This window comes from Hypomesus nipponensis, chromosome 12 (assembly GCF_054491055.1).
Source record: "Hypomesus nipponensis isolate SF chromosome 12, ASM5449105v1, whole genome shotgun sequence".
Lineage (NCBI taxonomy): Eukaryota > Metazoa > Chordata > Actinopteri > Osmeriformes > Osmeridae > Hypomesus > Hypomesus nipponensis.
Window position 1 is genome coordinate 13713986 of NC_140372.1, and position 15659 is coordinate 13729644.

At 49.4% G+C, this 15659-nt stretch overlaps 39 non-coding genes across 39 annotated transcripts; all 39 read left to right on the forward strand.

Annotated features, from left to right (window-relative positions):
* The first annotated feature begins 153 nt into the window (after positions 1-153).
* trnaa-agc (transfer RNA alanine (anticodon AGC)) lies at positions 154-226 on the forward strand. Its single transcript has one exon. It is a non-coding gene; the product is annotated as a tRNA-Ala (tRNA).
* A 139-nt stretch (positions 227-365) lies between these two features.
* trnaa-ugc (transfer RNA alanine (anticodon UGC)) lies at positions 366-438 on the forward strand. The gene has a single exon. It is a non-coding gene; the product is annotated as a tRNA-Ala (tRNA).
* A 163-nt stretch (positions 439-601) lies between these two features.
* Positions 602-674, forward strand: trnaa-cgc (transfer RNA alanine (anticodon CGC)). Its single transcript has one exon. It is a non-coding gene; the product is annotated as a tRNA-Ala (tRNA).
* A 507-nt stretch (positions 675-1181) lies between these two features.
* trnaa-ugc (transfer RNA alanine (anticodon UGC)) lies at positions 1182-1254 on the forward strand. Its single transcript has one exon. It is a non-coding gene; the product is annotated as a tRNA-Ala (tRNA).
* Positions 1255-1393: 139 nt separating this feature from the next.
* On the forward strand, positions 1394-1466 carry trnaa-ugc (transfer RNA alanine (anticodon UGC)). Its single transcript has one exon. It is a non-coding gene; the product is annotated as a tRNA-Ala (tRNA).
* Positions 1467-1629: 163 nt separating this feature from the next.
* trnaa-cgc (transfer RNA alanine (anticodon CGC)) lies at positions 1630-1702 on the forward strand. Its single transcript has one exon. It is a non-coding gene; the product is annotated as a tRNA-Ala (tRNA).
* Positions 1703-1997: 295 nt separating this feature from the next.
* trnaa-agc (transfer RNA alanine (anticodon AGC)) lies at positions 1998-2070 on the forward strand. The gene has a single exon. It is a non-coding gene; the product is annotated as a tRNA-Ala (tRNA).
* Positions 2071-2445: 375 nt separating this feature from the next.
* On the forward strand, positions 2446-2518 carry trnaa-cgc (transfer RNA alanine (anticodon CGC)). Its single transcript has one exon. It is a non-coding gene; the product is annotated as a tRNA-Ala (tRNA).
* A 295-nt stretch (positions 2519-2813) lies between these two features.
* Positions 2814-2886, forward strand: trnaa-agc (transfer RNA alanine (anticodon AGC)). The gene has a single exon. It is a non-coding gene; the product is annotated as a tRNA-Ala (tRNA).
* Positions 2887-3025: 139 nt separating this feature from the next.
* Positions 3026-3098, forward strand: trnaa-ugc (transfer RNA alanine (anticodon UGC)). Its single transcript has one exon. It is a non-coding gene; the product is annotated as a tRNA-Ala (tRNA).
* A 163-nt stretch (positions 3099-3261) lies between these two features.
* On the forward strand, positions 3262-3334 carry trnaa-cgc (transfer RNA alanine (anticodon CGC)). The gene has a single exon. It is a non-coding gene; the product is annotated as a tRNA-Ala (tRNA).
* A 507-nt stretch (positions 3335-3841) lies between these two features.
* Positions 3842-3914, forward strand: trnaa-ugc (transfer RNA alanine (anticodon UGC)). Its single transcript has one exon. It is a non-coding gene; the product is annotated as a tRNA-Ala (tRNA).
* Positions 3915-4053: 139 nt separating this feature from the next.
* trnaa-ugc (transfer RNA alanine (anticodon UGC)) lies at positions 4054-4126 on the forward strand. Its single transcript has one exon. It is a non-coding gene; the product is annotated as a tRNA-Ala (tRNA).
* Positions 4127-4289: 163 nt separating this feature from the next.
* trnaa-cgc (transfer RNA alanine (anticodon CGC)) lies at positions 4290-4362 on the forward strand. The gene has a single exon. It is a non-coding gene; the product is annotated as a tRNA-Ala (tRNA).
* A 743-nt stretch (positions 4363-5105) lies between these two features.
* trnaa-cgc (transfer RNA alanine (anticodon CGC)) lies at positions 5106-5178 on the forward strand. Its single transcript has one exon. It is a non-coding gene; the product is annotated as a tRNA-Ala (tRNA).
* Positions 5179-5921: 743 nt separating this feature from the next.
* On the forward strand, positions 5922-5994 carry trnaa-cgc (transfer RNA alanine (anticodon CGC)). Its single transcript has one exon. It is a non-coding gene; the product is annotated as a tRNA-Ala (tRNA).
* A 295-nt stretch (positions 5995-6289) lies between these two features.
* On the forward strand, positions 6290-6362 carry trnaa-agc (transfer RNA alanine (anticodon AGC)). The gene has a single exon. It is a non-coding gene; the product is annotated as a tRNA-Ala (tRNA).
* Positions 6363-6737: 375 nt separating this feature from the next.
* On the forward strand, positions 6738-6810 carry trnaa-cgc (transfer RNA alanine (anticodon CGC)). The gene has a single exon. It is a non-coding gene; the product is annotated as a tRNA-Ala (tRNA).
* A 295-nt stretch (positions 6811-7105) lies between these two features.
* Positions 7106-7178, forward strand: trnaa-agc (transfer RNA alanine (anticodon AGC)). The gene has a single exon. It is a non-coding gene; the product is annotated as a tRNA-Ala (tRNA).
* A 375-nt stretch (positions 7179-7553) lies between these two features.
* trnaa-cgc (transfer RNA alanine (anticodon CGC)) lies at positions 7554-7626 on the forward strand. Its single transcript has one exon. It is a non-coding gene; the product is annotated as a tRNA-Ala (tRNA).
* Positions 7627-7921: 295 nt separating this feature from the next.
* Positions 7922-7994, forward strand: trnaa-agc (transfer RNA alanine (anticodon AGC)). Its single transcript has one exon. It is a non-coding gene; the product is annotated as a tRNA-Ala (tRNA).
* A 375-nt stretch (positions 7995-8369) lies between these two features.
* trnaa-cgc (transfer RNA alanine (anticodon CGC)) lies at positions 8370-8442 on the forward strand. The gene has a single exon. It is a non-coding gene; the product is annotated as a tRNA-Ala (tRNA).
* A 295-nt stretch (positions 8443-8737) lies between these two features.
* On the forward strand, positions 8738-8810 carry trnaa-agc (transfer RNA alanine (anticodon AGC)). Its single transcript has one exon. It is a non-coding gene; the product is annotated as a tRNA-Ala (tRNA).
* A 375-nt stretch (positions 8811-9185) lies between these two features.
* Positions 9186-9258, forward strand: trnaa-cgc (transfer RNA alanine (anticodon CGC)). The gene has a single exon. It is a non-coding gene; the product is annotated as a tRNA-Ala (tRNA).
* Positions 9259-9553: 295 nt separating this feature from the next.
* On the forward strand, positions 9554-9626 carry trnaa-agc (transfer RNA alanine (anticodon AGC)). Its single transcript has one exon. It is a non-coding gene; the product is annotated as a tRNA-Ala (tRNA).
* A 375-nt stretch (positions 9627-10001) lies between these two features.
* On the forward strand, positions 10002-10074 carry trnaa-cgc (transfer RNA alanine (anticodon CGC)). The gene has a single exon. It is a non-coding gene; the product is annotated as a tRNA-Ala (tRNA).
* A 295-nt stretch (positions 10075-10369) lies between these two features.
* On the forward strand, positions 10370-10442 carry trnaa-agc (transfer RNA alanine (anticodon AGC)). The gene has a single exon. It is a non-coding gene; the product is annotated as a tRNA-Ala (tRNA).
* Positions 10443-10581: 139 nt separating this feature from the next.
* On the forward strand, positions 10582-10654 carry trnaa-ugc (transfer RNA alanine (anticodon UGC)). The gene has a single exon. It is a non-coding gene; the product is annotated as a tRNA-Ala (tRNA).
* A 139-nt stretch (positions 10655-10793) lies between these two features.
* trnaa-ugc (transfer RNA alanine (anticodon UGC)) lies at positions 10794-10866 on the forward strand. Its single transcript has one exon. It is a non-coding gene; the product is annotated as a tRNA-Ala (tRNA).
* A 163-nt stretch (positions 10867-11029) lies between these two features.
* Positions 11030-11102, forward strand: trnaa-cgc (transfer RNA alanine (anticodon CGC)). The gene has a single exon. It is a non-coding gene; the product is annotated as a tRNA-Ala (tRNA).
* A 743-nt stretch (positions 11103-11845) lies between these two features.
* On the forward strand, positions 11846-11918 carry trnaa-cgc (transfer RNA alanine (anticodon CGC)). The gene has a single exon. It is a non-coding gene; the product is annotated as a tRNA-Ala (tRNA).
* A 295-nt stretch (positions 11919-12213) lies between these two features.
* trnaa-agc (transfer RNA alanine (anticodon AGC)) lies at positions 12214-12286 on the forward strand. The gene has a single exon. It is a non-coding gene; the product is annotated as a tRNA-Ala (tRNA).
* Positions 12287-12661: 375 nt separating this feature from the next.
* Positions 12662-12734, forward strand: trnaa-cgc (transfer RNA alanine (anticodon CGC)). Its single transcript has one exon. It is a non-coding gene; the product is annotated as a tRNA-Ala (tRNA).
* Positions 12735-13477: 743 nt separating this feature from the next.
* Positions 13478-13550, forward strand: trnaa-cgc (transfer RNA alanine (anticodon CGC)). The gene has a single exon. It is a non-coding gene; the product is annotated as a tRNA-Ala (tRNA).
* Positions 13551-13845: 295 nt separating this feature from the next.
* On the forward strand, positions 13846-13918 carry trnaa-agc (transfer RNA alanine (anticodon AGC)). The gene has a single exon. It is a non-coding gene; the product is annotated as a tRNA-Ala (tRNA).
* Positions 13919-14293: 375 nt separating this feature from the next.
* On the forward strand, positions 14294-14366 carry trnaa-cgc (transfer RNA alanine (anticodon CGC)). The gene has a single exon. It is a non-coding gene; the product is annotated as a tRNA-Ala (tRNA).
* Positions 14367-14661: 295 nt separating this feature from the next.
* On the forward strand, positions 14662-14734 carry trnaa-agc (transfer RNA alanine (anticodon AGC)). The gene has a single exon. It is a non-coding gene; the product is annotated as a tRNA-Ala (tRNA).
* A 375-nt stretch (positions 14735-15109) lies between these two features.
* On the forward strand, positions 15110-15182 carry trnaa-cgc (transfer RNA alanine (anticodon CGC)). The gene has a single exon. It is a non-coding gene; the product is annotated as a tRNA-Ala (tRNA).
* Positions 15183-15477: 295 nt separating this feature from the next.
* Positions 15478-15550, forward strand: trnaa-agc (transfer RNA alanine (anticodon AGC)). Its single transcript has one exon. It is a non-coding gene; the product is annotated as a tRNA-Ala (tRNA).
* The last annotated feature ends 109 nt before the right edge of the window (positions 15551-15659 follow it).

A 15659-nucleotide genomic window follows, 5' to 3' on the forward strand; every position in this document is an offset into this window, starting at 1 on the left:
GCTTCCTTTGCCTGTCTTATGCAGCGGAATCGGTACCCGCATTCCCTGTGAGATTCCAACTGATGTCAAGTAAGCAGTCGAACCAGATTGTAGATTGTGACTCAAGACCGAGGAGTTTTGAACTCTGCCAAGGATAGTTGTCACATGTAAGGTGGGGGATTAGCTCAAATGGTAGAGCGCTCGCTTAGCATGCGAGAGGTAGCGGGATCGATGCCCGCATCCTCCATAGGTGATGCTGTTTAGCTGGCAAGATTTAGCTTCTTTCCACAGAAACATTTACAAGAATCGCATGAAGGATGACTACTTCACAGACACGGTTGTCCTAATGCTGACGATCACAAGTTTCCCGACGAGAAACTCAACATGGGGGATTAGCTCAAATGGGAGAGCGCTCGCTTTGCATGCGAGAGGTAGCGGGATCGATGCCCGCATCCTCCATAGGAGATGCTGTTTAACTGGCAAGATTTAGCTTCTTTCCACAGAAACATTAACAAGAATCGCATTGGCATGAAGGACGACGACTTCCGAGACACGGTTGGTTTCAGACAATTTGTGTCCTCATGCTGACCCTCTCCAGTTCCCCGACAAGCAGCTTAACATGGGGGAATTAGCTCAAGTGGTAGAGCGCTTGCTTCGCATGCGAGAGGCAGCGGGATCGATGCCCGCATTCTCCAACAGATTTTTTTCATTGAAAAATGGAGCTCCGTTCCACAACAAACTTTGCACGTGTTTCGGAAAAGCAGCTCCAAAGCATGGGACGATTCAACTCTCCCAGGTAGGAGCAATGGAAGTGCGAGTTGGCTCAAATGCCGCAGCGCTTCCTTTGCCTGTCTTATGCAGCGGAATCGGTACCCGCATTCCCTGTGAGATTCCAACTGATGTCAAGTAAGCAGTCGAACCAGATTGTAGATTGTGACTCAAGACCGAGGAGTTTTGAACTCTGCCAAGGATAGTTGTCACATGTAAGGTGGGGGATTAGCTCAAATGGTAGAGCGCTCGCTTAGCATGCGAGAGGTAGCGGGATCGATGCCCGCATCCTGCATAGGTGATGCTGTTTAGCTGGCAAGATTTAGCTTCTTTCCACAGAAACATTTACAAGAATCAGATGAAGGATGACTACTTCACAGATACGGTTGTCCTAATGCTGACGATCACAAGTTTCCCGATGAGAAACTCAACATGGGGGATTAGCTCAAATGGGAGAGCGCTCGCTTTGCATGCGAGAGGTAGCGGGATCGATGCCCGCATCCTCCATAGGTGATTCTGTTTAGCTGGCAAGATTTAGCTTCTTTCCACAGAAACATTTACAAGAATCGCATGAAGGATGACTACTTCACAGACACGGTTGTCCTAATGCTGACGATCACAAGTTTCCCGACGAGAAATTCAACATGGGGGATTAGCTCAAATGGTAGAGCGCTCGCTTTGCATGCGAGAGGTAGCGGGATCGATGCCCGCATCCTCCATAGGTGATGCTGTTTAGCTGGCAAGATTTAGCTTCTTTCCACAGAAACATTAACAAGAATCGCATTGGCATGAAGGACGACGACTTCCGAGACACGGTTGGTTTCAGACAATTTGTGTCCTCGTGCTGACCCTCACCAGTTCCCCGACAAGCAGCTTAACATGGGGGAATTAGCTCAAGTGGTAGAGCGCTTGCTTCGCATGCGAGAGGCAGCGGGATCGATGCCCGCATTCTCCAACAGATTTTTTTCATTGAAAAATGGAGCTCCGTTCCACAACAAACTTTGCACGTGTTTCGGAAAAGCAGCTCCAAAGCATGGGACGATTCAACTCTCCCAGGTAGGAGCAATGGAAGTGCGAGTTGGCTCAAATGCCGCAGCGCTTCCTTTGCCTGTCTTATGCAGCGGAATCGGTACCCGCATTCCCTGTGAGATTCCAACTGATGTCAAGTAAGCAGTCGAACCAGATTGTAGATTGTGACTCAAGACCGAGGAGTTTTGAACTCTGCCAAGGATAGTTGTCACATGTAAGGTGGGGGATTAGCTCAAATGGTAGAGCGCTCGCTTAGCATGCGAGAGGTAGCGGGATCGATGCCCGCATCCTCCATAGGTGATTCTGTTTAGCTGGCAAGATTTAGCTTCTTTCCACAGAAACATTTACAAGAATCGCATGAAGGATGACTACTTCACAGACACGGTTGTCCTAATGCTGACGATCACAAGTTTCCCGACGAGAACGTCAACATGGGGGCTTAGCTCAAATGGTAGAGCGCACGCTTTGCATGCGAGAGGTAGCGGGATCGATGCCCGCATCCTCCATAGGTGATGCTGTTTAGCTGGCAAGATTTAGCTTCTTTCCACAGAAACATTAACAAGAATCGCATTGGCATGAAGGACGACGACTTCCGAGACACGGTTGGTTTGAGACAATTTGTGTCCTCGTGCTGACCCTCACCAGTTCCCCGACAAGCAGCTTAACATGGGGGAATTAGCTCAAGTGGTAGAGCGCTTGCTTCGCATGCGAGAGGCAGCGGGATCGATGCCCGCATTCTCCAACAGATTTTTTTCATTGAAAAATGGAGCTCCGTTCCACAACAAACTTTGCACGTGTTTCGGAAAAGCAGCTCCAAAGCATGGGACGATTCAACTCTCCCAGGTAGGAGCAATGGAAGTGCGAGTTGGCTCAAATGCCGCAGCGCTTCCTTTGCCTGTCTTATGCAGCGGAATCGGTACCCGCATTCCCTGTGAGATTCCAACTGATGTCAAGTAAGCAGTCGAACCAGATTGTAGATTGTGACTCAAGACCGAGGAGTTTTGAACTCTGCCAAGGATAGTTGTCACATGTAAGGTGGGGGATTAGCTCAAATGGTAGAGCGCTCGCTTAGCATGCGAGAGGTAGCGGGATCGATGCCCGCATCCTCCATAGGTGATGCTGTTTAGCTGGCAAGATTTAGCTTCTTTCCACAGAAACATTTACAAGAATCGCATGAAGGATGACTACTTCACAGACACGGTTGTCCTAATGCTGACGATCACAAGTTTCCCGACGAGAAACTCAACATGGGGGATTAGCTCAAATGGGAGAGCGCTCGCTTTGCATGCGAGAGGTAGCGGGATCGATGCCCGCATCCTCCATAGGAGATGCTGTTTAACTGGCAAGATTTAGCTTCTTTCCACAGAAACATTAACAAGAATCGCATTGGCATGAAGGACGACGACTTCCGAGACACGGTTGGTTTCAGACAATTTGTGTCCTCATGCTGACCCTCTCCAGTTCCCCGACAAGCAGCTTAACATGGGGGAATTAGCTCAAGTGGTAGAGCGCTTGCTTCGCATGCGAGAGGCAGCGGGATCGATGCCCGCATTCTCCAACAGATTTTTTTCATTGAAAAATGGAGCTCCGTTCCACAACAAACTTTGCACGTGTTTCGGAAAAGCAGCTCCAAAGCATGGGACGATTCAACTCTCCCAGGTAGGAGCAATGGAAGTGCGAGTTGGCTCAAATGCCGCAGCGCTTCCTTTGCCTGTCTTATGCAGCGGAATCGGTACCCGCATTCCCTGTGAGATTCCAACTGATGTCAAGTAAGCAGTCGAACCAGATTGTAGATTGTGACTCAAGACCGAGGAGTTTTGAACTCTGCCAAGGATAGTTGTCACATGTAAGGTGGGGGATTAGCTCAAATGGTAGAGCGCTCGCTTAGCATGCGAGAGGTAGCGGGATCGATGCCCGCATCCTGCATAGGTGATGCTGTTTAGCTGGCAAGATTTAGCTTCTTTCCACAGAAACATTTACAAGAATCAGATGAAGGATGACTACTTCACAGATACGGTTGTCCTAATGCTGACGATCACAAGTTTCCCGATGAGAAACTCAACATGGGGGATTAGCTCAAATGGGAGAGCGCTCGCTTTGCATGCGAGAGGTAGCGGGATCGATGCCCGCATCCTCCATAGGTGATTCTGTTTAGCTGGCAAGATTTAGCTTCTTTCCACAGAAACATTTACAAGAATCGCATGAAGGATGACTACTTCACAGACACGGTTGTCCTAATGCTGACGATCACAAGTTTCCCGACGAGAAATTCAACATGGGGGATTAGCTCAAATGGTAGAGCGCTCGCTTTGCATGCGAGAGGTAGCGGGATCGATGCCCGCATCCTCCATAGGTGATGCTGTTTAACTGGCAAGATTTAGCTTCTTTCCACAGAAACATGAACAAGAATCGCATTGGCATGAAGGACGACGACTTCCGAGACACGGTTGCTTTGAGACAATTTGTGTCCTCATGCTGACCCTCACCAGTTCCCCGACAAGCAGCTTAACATGGGGGAATTAGCTCAAGTGGTAGAGCGCTTGCTTCGCATGCGAGAGGCAGCGGGATCGATGCCCGCATTCTCCAACAGATTTTTTTCATTGAAAAATGGAGCTCCGTTCCACAACAAACTTTGCACGTGTTTCGGAAAAGCAGCTCCAAAGCATGGGACGATTCAACTCTCCCAGGTAGGAGCAATGGAAGTGCGAGTTGGCTCAAATGCCGCAGCGCTTCCTTTGCCTGTCTTATGCAGCGGAATCGGTACCCGCATTCCCTGTGAGATTCCAACTGATGTCAAGTAAGCAGTCGAACCAGATTGTAGATTGTGACTCAAGACCGAGGAGTTTTGAACTCTGCCAAGGATAGTTGTCTCATGTAAGGTGGGGGATTAGCTCAAATGGTAGAGCGCTCGCTTAGCATGCGAGAGGTAGCAGGATCGATGCCCGCATCCTCCATAGGTGATGCTGTTTAGCTGGCAAGATTTAGCTTCTTTCCACAGAAACATTTACAAGAATCGCATGAAGGATGACTGCTTCACAGACACGGTTGTCCTAATGCTGACGATCACAAGTTTCCCGACGAGAACCTCAACATGGGGGCTTAGCTCAAATGGTAGAGCGCTCGCTTTGCATGCGAGAGGTAGCGGGATCGATGCCCGCATCCTCCATAGGTGATGCTGTTTAGCTGGCAAGATTTAGCTTCTTTCCACAGAAACATGAACAAGAATCGCATTGGCATGAAGGACGACGACTTCCGAGACACGGTTGCTTTGAGACAATTTGTGTCCTCATGCTGACCCTCACCAGTTCCCCGACAAGCAGCTTAACATGGGGGAATTAGCTCAAGTGGTAGAGCGCTTGCTTCGCATGCGAGAGGCAGCGGGATCGATGCCCGCATTCTCCAACAGATTTTTTTCATTGAAAAATGGAGCTCCGTTCCACAACAAACTTTGCACGTGTTTCGGAAAAGCAGCTCCAAAGCATGGGACGATTCAACTCTCCCAGGTAGGAGCAATGGAAGTGCGAGTTGGCTCAAATGCCGCAGCGCTTCCTTTGCCTGTCTTATGCAGCGGAATCGGTACCCGCATTCCCTGTGAGATTCCAACTGATGTCAAGTAAGCAGTCGAACCAGATTGTAGATTGTGACTCAAGACCGAGGAGTTTTGAAATCTGCCAAGGATAGTTGTCACATGTAAGGTGGGCGATTAGCTCAAATGGTAGAGCGCTCGCTTAGCATGCGAGAGGTAGCGGGATCGATGCCCGCATCCTCCATAGGTGATTCTGTTTAGCTGGCAAGATTTAGCTTCTTTCCACAGAAACATTTACAAGAATCGCATGAAGGATGACTACTTCACAGACACGGTTGTCCTAATGCTGACGATCACAAGTTTCCCGACGAGAACCTCAACATGGGGGCTTAGCTCAAATGGTAGAGCGCTCGCTTTGCATGCGAGAGGTAGCGGGATCGATGCCCGCATCCTCCATAGGTGATGCTGTTTAGCTGGCAAGATTTAGCTTCTTTCCACAGAAACATGAACAAGAATCGCATTGGCATGAAGGACGACGACTTCCGAGACACGGTTGGTTTGAGACAATTTGTGTCCTCATGCTGACCCTCACCAGTTCCCCGACAAGCAGCTTAACATGGGGGAATTAGCTCAAGTGGTAGAGCGCTTGCTTCGCATGCGAGAGGCAGCGGGATCGATGCCCGCATTCTCCAACAGATTTTTTTCATTGAAAAATGGAGCTCCGTTCCACAACAAACTTTGCACGTGTTTCGGAAAAGCAGCTCCAAAGCATGGGACGATTCAACTCTCCCAGGTAGGAGCAATGGAAGTGCGAGTTGGCTCAAATGCCGCAGCGCTTCCTTTGCCTGTCTTATGCAGCGGAATCGGTACCCGCATTCCCTGTGAGATTCCAACTGATGTCAAGTAAGCAGTCGAACCAGATTGTAGATTGTGACTCAAGACCGAGGAGTTTTGAACTCTGCCAAGGATAGTTGTCTCATGTAAGGTGGGGGATTAGCTCAAATGGTAGAGCGCTCGCTTAGCATGCGAGAGGTAGCGGGATCGATGCCCGCATCCTCCATAGGTGATGCTGTTTAGCTGGCAAGATTTAGCTTCTTTCCACAGAAACATTTACAAGAATCGCATGAAGGATGACTGCTTCACAGACACGGTTGTCCTAATGCTGACGATCACAAGTTTCCCGACGAGAACCTCAACATGGGGGCTTAGCTCAAATGGTAGAGTGCTCGCTTTGCATGCGAGAGGTAGCGGGATCGATGCCAGCATCCTCCATAGGTGATGCTGTTTAGCTGGCAAGATTTAGCTTCTTTCCACAGAAACATGAACAAGAATCGCATTGGCATGAAGGACGACGACTTCCGAGACACGGTTGGTTTGAGACAATTTGTGTCCTCATGCTGACCCTCACCAGTTCCCCGACAAGCAGCTTAACATGGGGGAATTAGCTCAAGTGGTAGAGCGCTTGCTTCGCATGCGAGAGGCAGCGGGATCGATGCCCGCATTCTCCAACAGATTTTTTTCATTGAAAAATGGAGCTCCGTTCCACAACAAACTTTGCACGTGTTTCGGAAAAGCAGCTCCAAAGCATGGGACGATTCAACTCTCCCAGGTAGGAGCAATGGAAGTGCGAGTTGGCTCAAATGCCGCAGCGCTTCCTTTGCCTGTCTTATGCAGCGGAATCGGTACCCGCATTCCCTGTGAGATTCCAACTGATGTCAAGTAAGCAGTCGAACCAGATTGTAGATTGTGACTCAAGACCGAGGAGTTTTGAACTCTGCCAAGGATAGTTGTCTCATGTAAGGTGGGGGATTAGCTCAAATGGTAGAGCGCTCGCTTAGCATGCGAGAGGTAGCGGGATCGATGCCCGCATCCTCCATAGGTGATGCTGTTTAGCTGGCAAGATTTAGCTTCTTTCCACAGAAACATTTACAAGAATCGCATGAAGGATGACTGCTTCACAGACACGGTTGTCCTAATGCTGACGATCACAAGTTTCCCGACGAGAACCTCAACATGGGGGCTTAGCTCAAATGGTAGAGCGCTCGCTTTGCATGCGAGAGGTAGCGGGATCGATGCCAGCATCCTCCATAGGTGATGCTGTTTAGCTGGCAAGATTTAGCTTCTTTCCACAGAAACATGAACAAGAATCGCATTGGCATGAAGGACGACGACTTCCGAGACACGGTTGGTTTGAGACAATTTGTGTCCTCATGCTGACCCTCACCAGTTCCCCGACAAGCAGCTTAACATGGGGGAATTAGCTCAAGTGGTAGAGCGCTTGCTTCGCATGCGAGAGGCAGCGGGATCGATGCCCGCATTCTCCAACAGATTTTTTTCATTGAAAAATGGAGCTCCGTTCCACAACAAACTTTGCACGTGTTTCGGAAAAGCAGCTCCAAAGCATGGGACGATTCAACTCTCCCAGGTAGGAGCAATGGAAGTGCGAGTTGGCTCAAATGCCGCAGCGCTTCCTTTGCCTGTCTTATGCAGCGGAATCGGTACCCGCATTCCCTGTGAGATTCCAACTGATGTCAAGTAAGCAGTCGAACCAGATTGTAGATTGTGACTCAAGACCGAGGAGTTTTGAACTCTGCCAAGGATAGTTGTCTCATGTAAGGTGGGGGATTAGCTCAAATGGTAGAGCGCTCGCTTAGCATGCGAGAGGTAGCGGGATCGATGCCCGCATCCTCCATAGGTGATGCTGTTTAGCTGGCAAGATTTAGCTTCTTTCCACAGAAACATTTACAAGAATCGCATGAAGGATGACTGCTTCACAGACACGGTTGTCCTAATGCTGACGATCACAAGTTTCCCGACGAGAACCTCAACATGGGGGCTTAGCTCAAATGGTAGAGCGCTCGCTTTGCATGCGAGAGGTAGCGGGATCGATGCCCGCATCCTCCATAGGTGATGCTGTTTAGCTGGCAAGATTTAGCTTCTTTCCACAGAAACATGAACAAGAATCGCATTGGCATGAAGGACGACGACTTCCGAGACACGGTTGCTTTGAGACAATTTGTGTCCTCATGCTGACCCTCACCAGTTCCCCGACAAGCAGCTTAACATGGGGGAATTAGCTCAAGTGGTAGAGCGCTTGCTTCGCATGCGAGAGGCAGCGGGATCGATGCCCGCATTCTCCAACAGATTTTTTTCATTGAAAAATGGAGCTCCGATCCACAACAAACTTTGCACGTGTTTCGGAAAAGCAGCTCCAAAGCATGGGACGATTCAACTCTCCCAGGTAGGAGCAATGGAAGTGCGAGTTGGCTCAAATGCCGCAGCGCTTCCTTTGCCTGTCTTATGCAGCGGAATCGGTACCCGCATTCCCTGTGAGATTCCAACTGATGTCAAGTAAGCAGTCGAACCAGATTGTAGATTGTGACTCAAGACCGAGGAGTTTTGAACTCTGCCAAGGATAGTTGTCACATGTAAGGTGGGGGATTAGCTCAAATGGTAGAGCGCTCGCTTAGCATGCGAGAGGTAGCGGGATCGATGCCCGCATCCTCCATAGGTGATTCTGTTTAGCTGGCAAGATTTAGCTTCTTTCCACAGAAACATTTACAAGAATCGCATGAAGGATGACTACTTCACAGACACGGTTGTCCTAATGCTGACGATCACAAGTTTCCCGACGAGAACCTCAACATGGGGGCTTAGCTCAAATGGTAGAGCGCTCGCTTTGCATGCGAGAGGTAGCGGGATCGATGCCCGCATCCTCCATAGGTGATGCTGTTTAGCTGGCAAGATTTAGCTTCTTTCCACAGAAACATGAACAAGAATCGCATTGGCATGAAGGACGACGACTTCCGAGACACGGTTGGTTTGAGACAATTTGTGTCCTCATGCTGACCCTCACCAGTTCCCCGACAAGCAGCTTAACATGGGGGAATTAGCTCAAGTGGTAGAGCGCTTGCTTCGCATGCGAGAGGCAGCGGGATCGATGCCCGCATTCTCCAACAGATTTTTTTCATTGAAAAATGGAGCTCCGTTCCACAACAAACTTTGCACGTGTTTCGGAAAAGCAGCTCCAAAGCATGGGACGATTCAACTCTCCCAGGTAGGAGCAATGGAAGTGCGAGTTGGCTCAAATGCCGCAGCGCTTCCTTTGCCTGTCTTATGCAGCGGAATCGGTACCCGCATTCCCTGTGAGATTCCAACTGATGTCAAGTAAGCAGTCGAACCAGATTGTAGATTGTGACTCAAGACCGAGGAGTTTTGAACTCTGCCAAGGATAGTTGTCACATGTAAGGTGGGGGATTAGCTCAAATGGTAGAGCGCTCGCTTAGCATGCGAGAGGTAGCGGGATCGATGCCCGCATCCTCCATAGGTGATTCTGTTTAGCTGGCAAGATTTAGCTTCTTTCCACAGAAACATTTACAAGAATCGCATGAAGGATGACTGCTTCACAGACACGGTTGTCCTAATGCTGACGATCACAAGTTTCCCGACGAGAACCTCAACATGGGGGCTTAGCTCAAATGGTAGAGCGCTCGCTTTGCATGCGAGAGGTAGCGGAATCGATGCCCGCATCCTCCATAGGTGATGCTGTTTAGCTGGCAAGATTTAGCTTCTTTCCACAGAAACATGAACAAGAATCGCATTGGCATGAAGGACGACGACTTCCGAGACACGGTTGCTTTGAGACAATTTGTGTCCTCATGCTGACCCTCACCAGTTCCCCGACAAGCAGCTTAACATGGGGGAATTAGCTCAAGTGGTAGAGCGCTTGCTTCGCATGCGAGAGGCAGCGGGATCGATGCCCGCATTCTCCAACAGATTTTTTTCATTGAAAAATGGAGCTCCGTTCCACAACAAACTTTGCACGTGTTTCGGAAAAGCAGCTCCAAAGCATGGGACGATTCAACTCTCCCAGGTAGGAGCAATGGAAGTGCGAGTTGGCTCAAATGCCGCAGCGCTTCCTTTGCCTGTCTTATGCAGCGGAATCGGTACCCGCATTCCCTGTGAGATTCCAACTGATGTCAAGTAAGCAGTCGAACCAGATTGTAGATTGTGACTCAAGACCGAGGAGTTTTGAACTCTGCCAAGGATAGTTGTCACATGTAAGGTGGGGGATTAGCTCAAATGGTAGAGCGCTCGCTTAGCATGCGAGAGGTAGCGGGATCGATGCCCGCATCCTCCATAGGTGATGCTGTTTAGCTGGCAAGATTTAGCTTCTTTCCACAGAAACATTTACAAGAATCGCATGAAGGATGACTACTTCACAGACACGGTTGTCCTAATGCTGACGATCACAAGTTTCCCGACGAGAACCTCAACATGGGGGATTAGCTCAAATGGTAGAGCGCTCGCTTTGCATGCGAGAGGTAGCGGGATCGATGCCCGCATCCTCCATAGGTGATTCTGATTAGCTGGCAAGATTTAGCTTCTTTCCACAGAAACATTTACAAGAATCGCATGAAGGATGACTACTTCACAGACACGGTTGTCCTAATGCTGACGATCACAAGTTTCCCGACGAGAAACTCAACATGGGGGATTAGCTCAAATGGTAGAGCGCTCGCTTTGCATGCGAGAGGTAGCGGGATCGATGCCCGCATCCTCCATAGGTGATGCTGTTTAACTGGCAAGATTTAGCTTCTTTCCACAGAAACATGAACAAGAATCGCATTGGCATGAAGGACGACGACTTCCGAGACACGGTTGGTTTCAGACAATTTGTGTCCTCATGCTGACCCTCACCAGTTCCCCGACAAGCAGCTTAACATGGGGGAATTAGCTCAAGTGGTAGAGCGCTTGCTTCGCATGCGAGAGGCAGCGGGATCGATGCCCGCATTCTCCAACAGATTTTTTTCATTGAAAAATGGAGCTCCGTTCCACAACAAACTTTGCACGTGTTTCGGAAAAGCAGCTCCAAAGCATGGGACGATTCAACTCTCCCAGGTAGGAGCAATGGAAGTGCGAGTTGGCTCAAATGCCGCAGCGCTTCCTTTGCCTGTCTTATGCAGCGGAATCGGTACCCGCATTCCCTGTGAGATTCCAACTGATGTCAAGTAAGCAGTCGAACCAGATTGTAGATTGTGACTCAAGACCGAGGAGTTTTGAACTCTGCCAAGGATAGTTGTCACATGTAAGGTGGGGGATTAGCTCAAATGGTAGAGCGCTCACTTAGCATGCGAGAGGTAACGGGATCGATGCCCGCATCCTCCATAGGTGATTCTGTTTAGCTGGCAAGATTTAGCTTCTTTCCACAGAAACATTTACAAGAATCGCATGAAGGATGACTGCTTCACAGACACGGTTGTCCTAATGCTGACGATCACAAGTTTCCCGACGAGAACCTCAACATGGGGGCTTAGCTCAAATGGTAGAGCGCTCGCTTTGCATGCGAGAGGTAGCGGGATCGATGCCCGCATCCTCCATAGGTGATGCTGTTTAGCTGGCAAGATTTAGCTTCTTTCCACAGAAACATGAACAAGAATCGCATTGGCATGAAGGACGACGACTTCCGAGACACGGTTGCTTTGAGACAATTTGTGTCCTCATGCTGACCCTCACCAGTTCCCCGACAAGCAGCTTAACATGGGGGAATTAGCTCAAGTGGTAGAGCGCTTGCTTCGCATGCGAGAGGCAGCGGGATCGATGCCCGCATTCTCCAACAGATTTTTTTCATTGAAAAATGGAGCTCCGTTCCACAACAAACTTTGCACGTGTTTCGGAAAAGCAGCTCCAAAGCATGGGACGATTCAACTCTCCCAGGTAGGAGCAATGGAAGTGCGAGTTGGCTCAAATGCCGCAGCGCTTCCTTTGCCTGTCTTATGCAGCGGAATCGGTACCCGCATTCCCTGTGAGATTCCAACTGATGTCAAGTAAGCAGTCGAACCAGATTGTAGATTGTGACTCAAGACAGAGGAGTTTTGAACTCTGCCAAGGATAGTTGTCACATGTAAGGTGGGGGATTAGCTCAAATGGTAGAGCGCTCGCTTAGCATGCGAGAGGTAGCGGGATCGATGCCCGCATCCTCCATAGGTGATGCTGTTTAGCTGGCAAGATTTAGCTTCTTTCCACAGAAACATTTACAAGAATCGCATGAAGGATGACTGCTTCACAGACACGGTTGTCCTAATGCTGACGATCACAAGTTTCCCGACAAGAACCTCAACATGGGGGCTTAGCTCAAATGGTAGAGCGCTCGCTTTGCATGCGAGAGGTAGCGGGATCGATGCCCGCATCCTCCATAGGTGATGCTGTTTAGCTGGCAAGATTTAGCTTCTTTCCACAGAAACATGAACAAGAATCGCATTGGCATGAAGGACGACGACTTCCGAGACACGGTTGCTTTGAGACAATTTGTGTCCTCATGCTGACCCTCACCAGTTCCCCGACAAGCAGCTTAACATGGGGGAATTAGCTCAAGTGGTAGAGCGCTTGCTTCGCATGCGAGAGGCAGCGGGATCGATGCCCGCATTCTCCAACAGATATTTTTCATTGAAAAATGGAGCTCCGTTCCACAACAAACTTTGCACGTGTTTCGGAAAAGCAGCTCCAAAGCATGGGACGATTCAACTCTCCCAGGTAGGAGCAATGGAAGTGCGAGTTGGCTCAAATGCCGCAGCGCTTCCTTTGCCTGTCTTATGCAGCGGAATCGGTACCCGCATTCCCTGTGAGATTCCAACTGATGTCAAGTAAGCAGTCGAACCAGATTGTAGATTGTGACTCAAGACCGAGGAGTTTTGAACTCTGCCAAGGATAGTTGTCACATGTAAGGTGGGGGATTAGCTCAAATGGTAGAGCGCTCACTTAGCATGCGAGAGGTAACGGGATCGATGCCCGCATCCTCCATAGGTGATTCTGTTTAGCTGGCAAGATTTAGCTTCTTTCCACAGAAACATTTACAAGAATCGCATGAAGGATGACTACTTCACAGACACGGTTGTCCTAATGCTGACGATCACAAGTTTCCCGACGAGAACCTCAACATGGGGGCTTAGCTCAAATGGTAGAGCGCTCGCTTTGCATGCGAGAGGTAGCGGGATCGATGCCCGCATCCTCCATAGGTGATGCTGTTTAGCTGGCAAGATTTAGCTTCTTTCCACAGAAACATGAACAAGAATCGCATTGGCATGAAGGACGACGACTTCCGAGACACGGTTGGTTTGAGACAATTTGTGTCCTCATGCTGACCCTCACCAGTTCCCCGACAAGCAGCTTAACATGGGGGAATTAGCTCAAGTGGTAGAGCGCTTGCTTCGCATGCGAGAGGCAGCGGGATCGATGCCCGCATTCTCCAACAGATTTTTTTCATTGAAAAATGGAGCTCCGTTCAACAACAAACTTTGCACGTGTTTCGGAAAAGCAGCTCCAAAGCATGGGACGATTCAACTCTCCCAGGTAGGAGCAATGGAAGTGCGAGTTGGCTCAAATGCCGCAGCGCTTCCTTTGCCTGTCTTATGCAGCGGAATCGGTACCCGCATTCCCTGTGAGATTCCAACTGATGTCAAGTAAGCAGTCGAACCAGATTGTAGATTGTGACTCAAGACCGAGGAGTTTTGAACTCTGCCAAGGATAGTTGTCACATGTAAGGTGGGGGATTAGCTCAAATGGTAGAGCGCTCGCTTAGCATGCGAGAGGTAGCGGGATCGATGCCCGCATCCTCCATAGGTGATGCTGTTTAGCTGGCAAGATTTAGCTTCTTTCCACAGAAACATTTACAAGAATCGCATGAAGGATGACTGCTTCACAGACACGGTTGTCCTAATGCTGACGATCACAAGTTTCCCGACAAGAACCTCAACATGGGGGCTTAGCTCAAATGGTAGAGCGCTCGCTTTGCATGCGAGAGGTAGCGGGATCGATGCCCGCATCCTCCATAGGTGATGCTGTTTAGCTGGCAAGATTTAGCTTCTTTCCACAGAAACATGAACAAGAATCGCATTGGCATGAAGGACGACGACTTCCGAGACACGGTTGCTTTGAGACAATTTGTGTCCTCATGCTGACCCTCACCAGTTCCCCGACAAGCAGCTTAACATGGGGGAATTAGCTCAAGTGGTAGAGCGCTTGCTTCGCATGCGAGAGGCAGCGGGATCGATGCCCGCATTCTCCAACAGATATTTTTCATTGAAAAATGGAGCTCCGTTCCACAACAAACTTTGCACGTGTTTCGGAAAAGCAGCTCCAAAGCATGGGACGATTCAACTCTCCCAGGTAGGAGCAATGGAAGTGCGAGTTGGCTCAAATGCCGCAGCGCTTCCTTTGCCTGTCTTATGCAGCGGAATCGGTACCCGCATTCCCTGTGAGATTCCAACTGATGTCAAGTAAGCAGTCGAACCAGATTGTAGATTGTGACTCAAGACCGAGGAGTTTTGAACTCTGCCAAGGATAGTTGTCACATGTAAGGTGGGGGATTAGCTCAAATGGTAGAGCGCTCGCTTAGCATGCGAGAGGTAGCGGGATCGATGCCCGCATCCTCCATAGGTGATTCTGTTTAGCTGGCAAGATTTAGCTTCTTTCCACAGAAACATTTACAAGAATCGCATTAAGGATGACTACTTCACAGACACGGTTGTCCTAATGCTGACGATCACAAGTTTCCCGACGAGAACCTCAACATGGGGTCTTAGCTCAAATGGTAGAGCGCTCGCTTTGCATGCGAGAGGTAGCGGGATCGATGCCCGCATCCTCCATAGGTGATGCTGTTTAGCTGGCAAGATTTAGCTTCTTTCCACAGAAACATTAACAAGAATCGCATTGGCATGAAGGACGACGACTTCCGAGACACGGTTGGTTTCAGACAATTTGTGTCCTCATGCTGACCCTCACCAGTTCCCCGACAAGCAGCTTAACATGGGGGAATTAGCTCAAGTGGTAGAGCGCTTGCTTCGCATGCGAGAGGCAGCGGGATCGATGCCCGCATTCTCCAACAGATTTTTTTCATTGAAAAATGGAGCTCCGTTCCACAACAAACTTTGCACGTGTTTCGGAAAAGCAGCTCCAAAGCATGGGACGATTCAACTCTCCCAGGTAGGAGCAATGGAAGTGCGAGTTGGCTCAAATGCCGCAGCGCTTCCTTTGCCTGTCTTATGCAGCGGAATCGGTACCCGCATTCCCTGTGAGATTCCAACTGATGTCAAGTAAGCAGTCGAACCAGATTGTAGAGTGTGACTCAAGACCGAGGAGTTTTGAACTCTGCCAAGGATAGTTGTCACATGTAAGGTGGGGGATTAGCTCAAATGGTAGAGCGCTCGCTTAGCATGCGAGAGGTAGCGGGATCGATGCCCGCATCCTCCATAGGTGATTCTGTTTAGCTGGCAAGATTTAGCTTCTTTCCACAGAAACATTTACAAGAATCGCATGAAGGATGACTACTTCACAGACACGGTTGTCCTAATGCTGACGA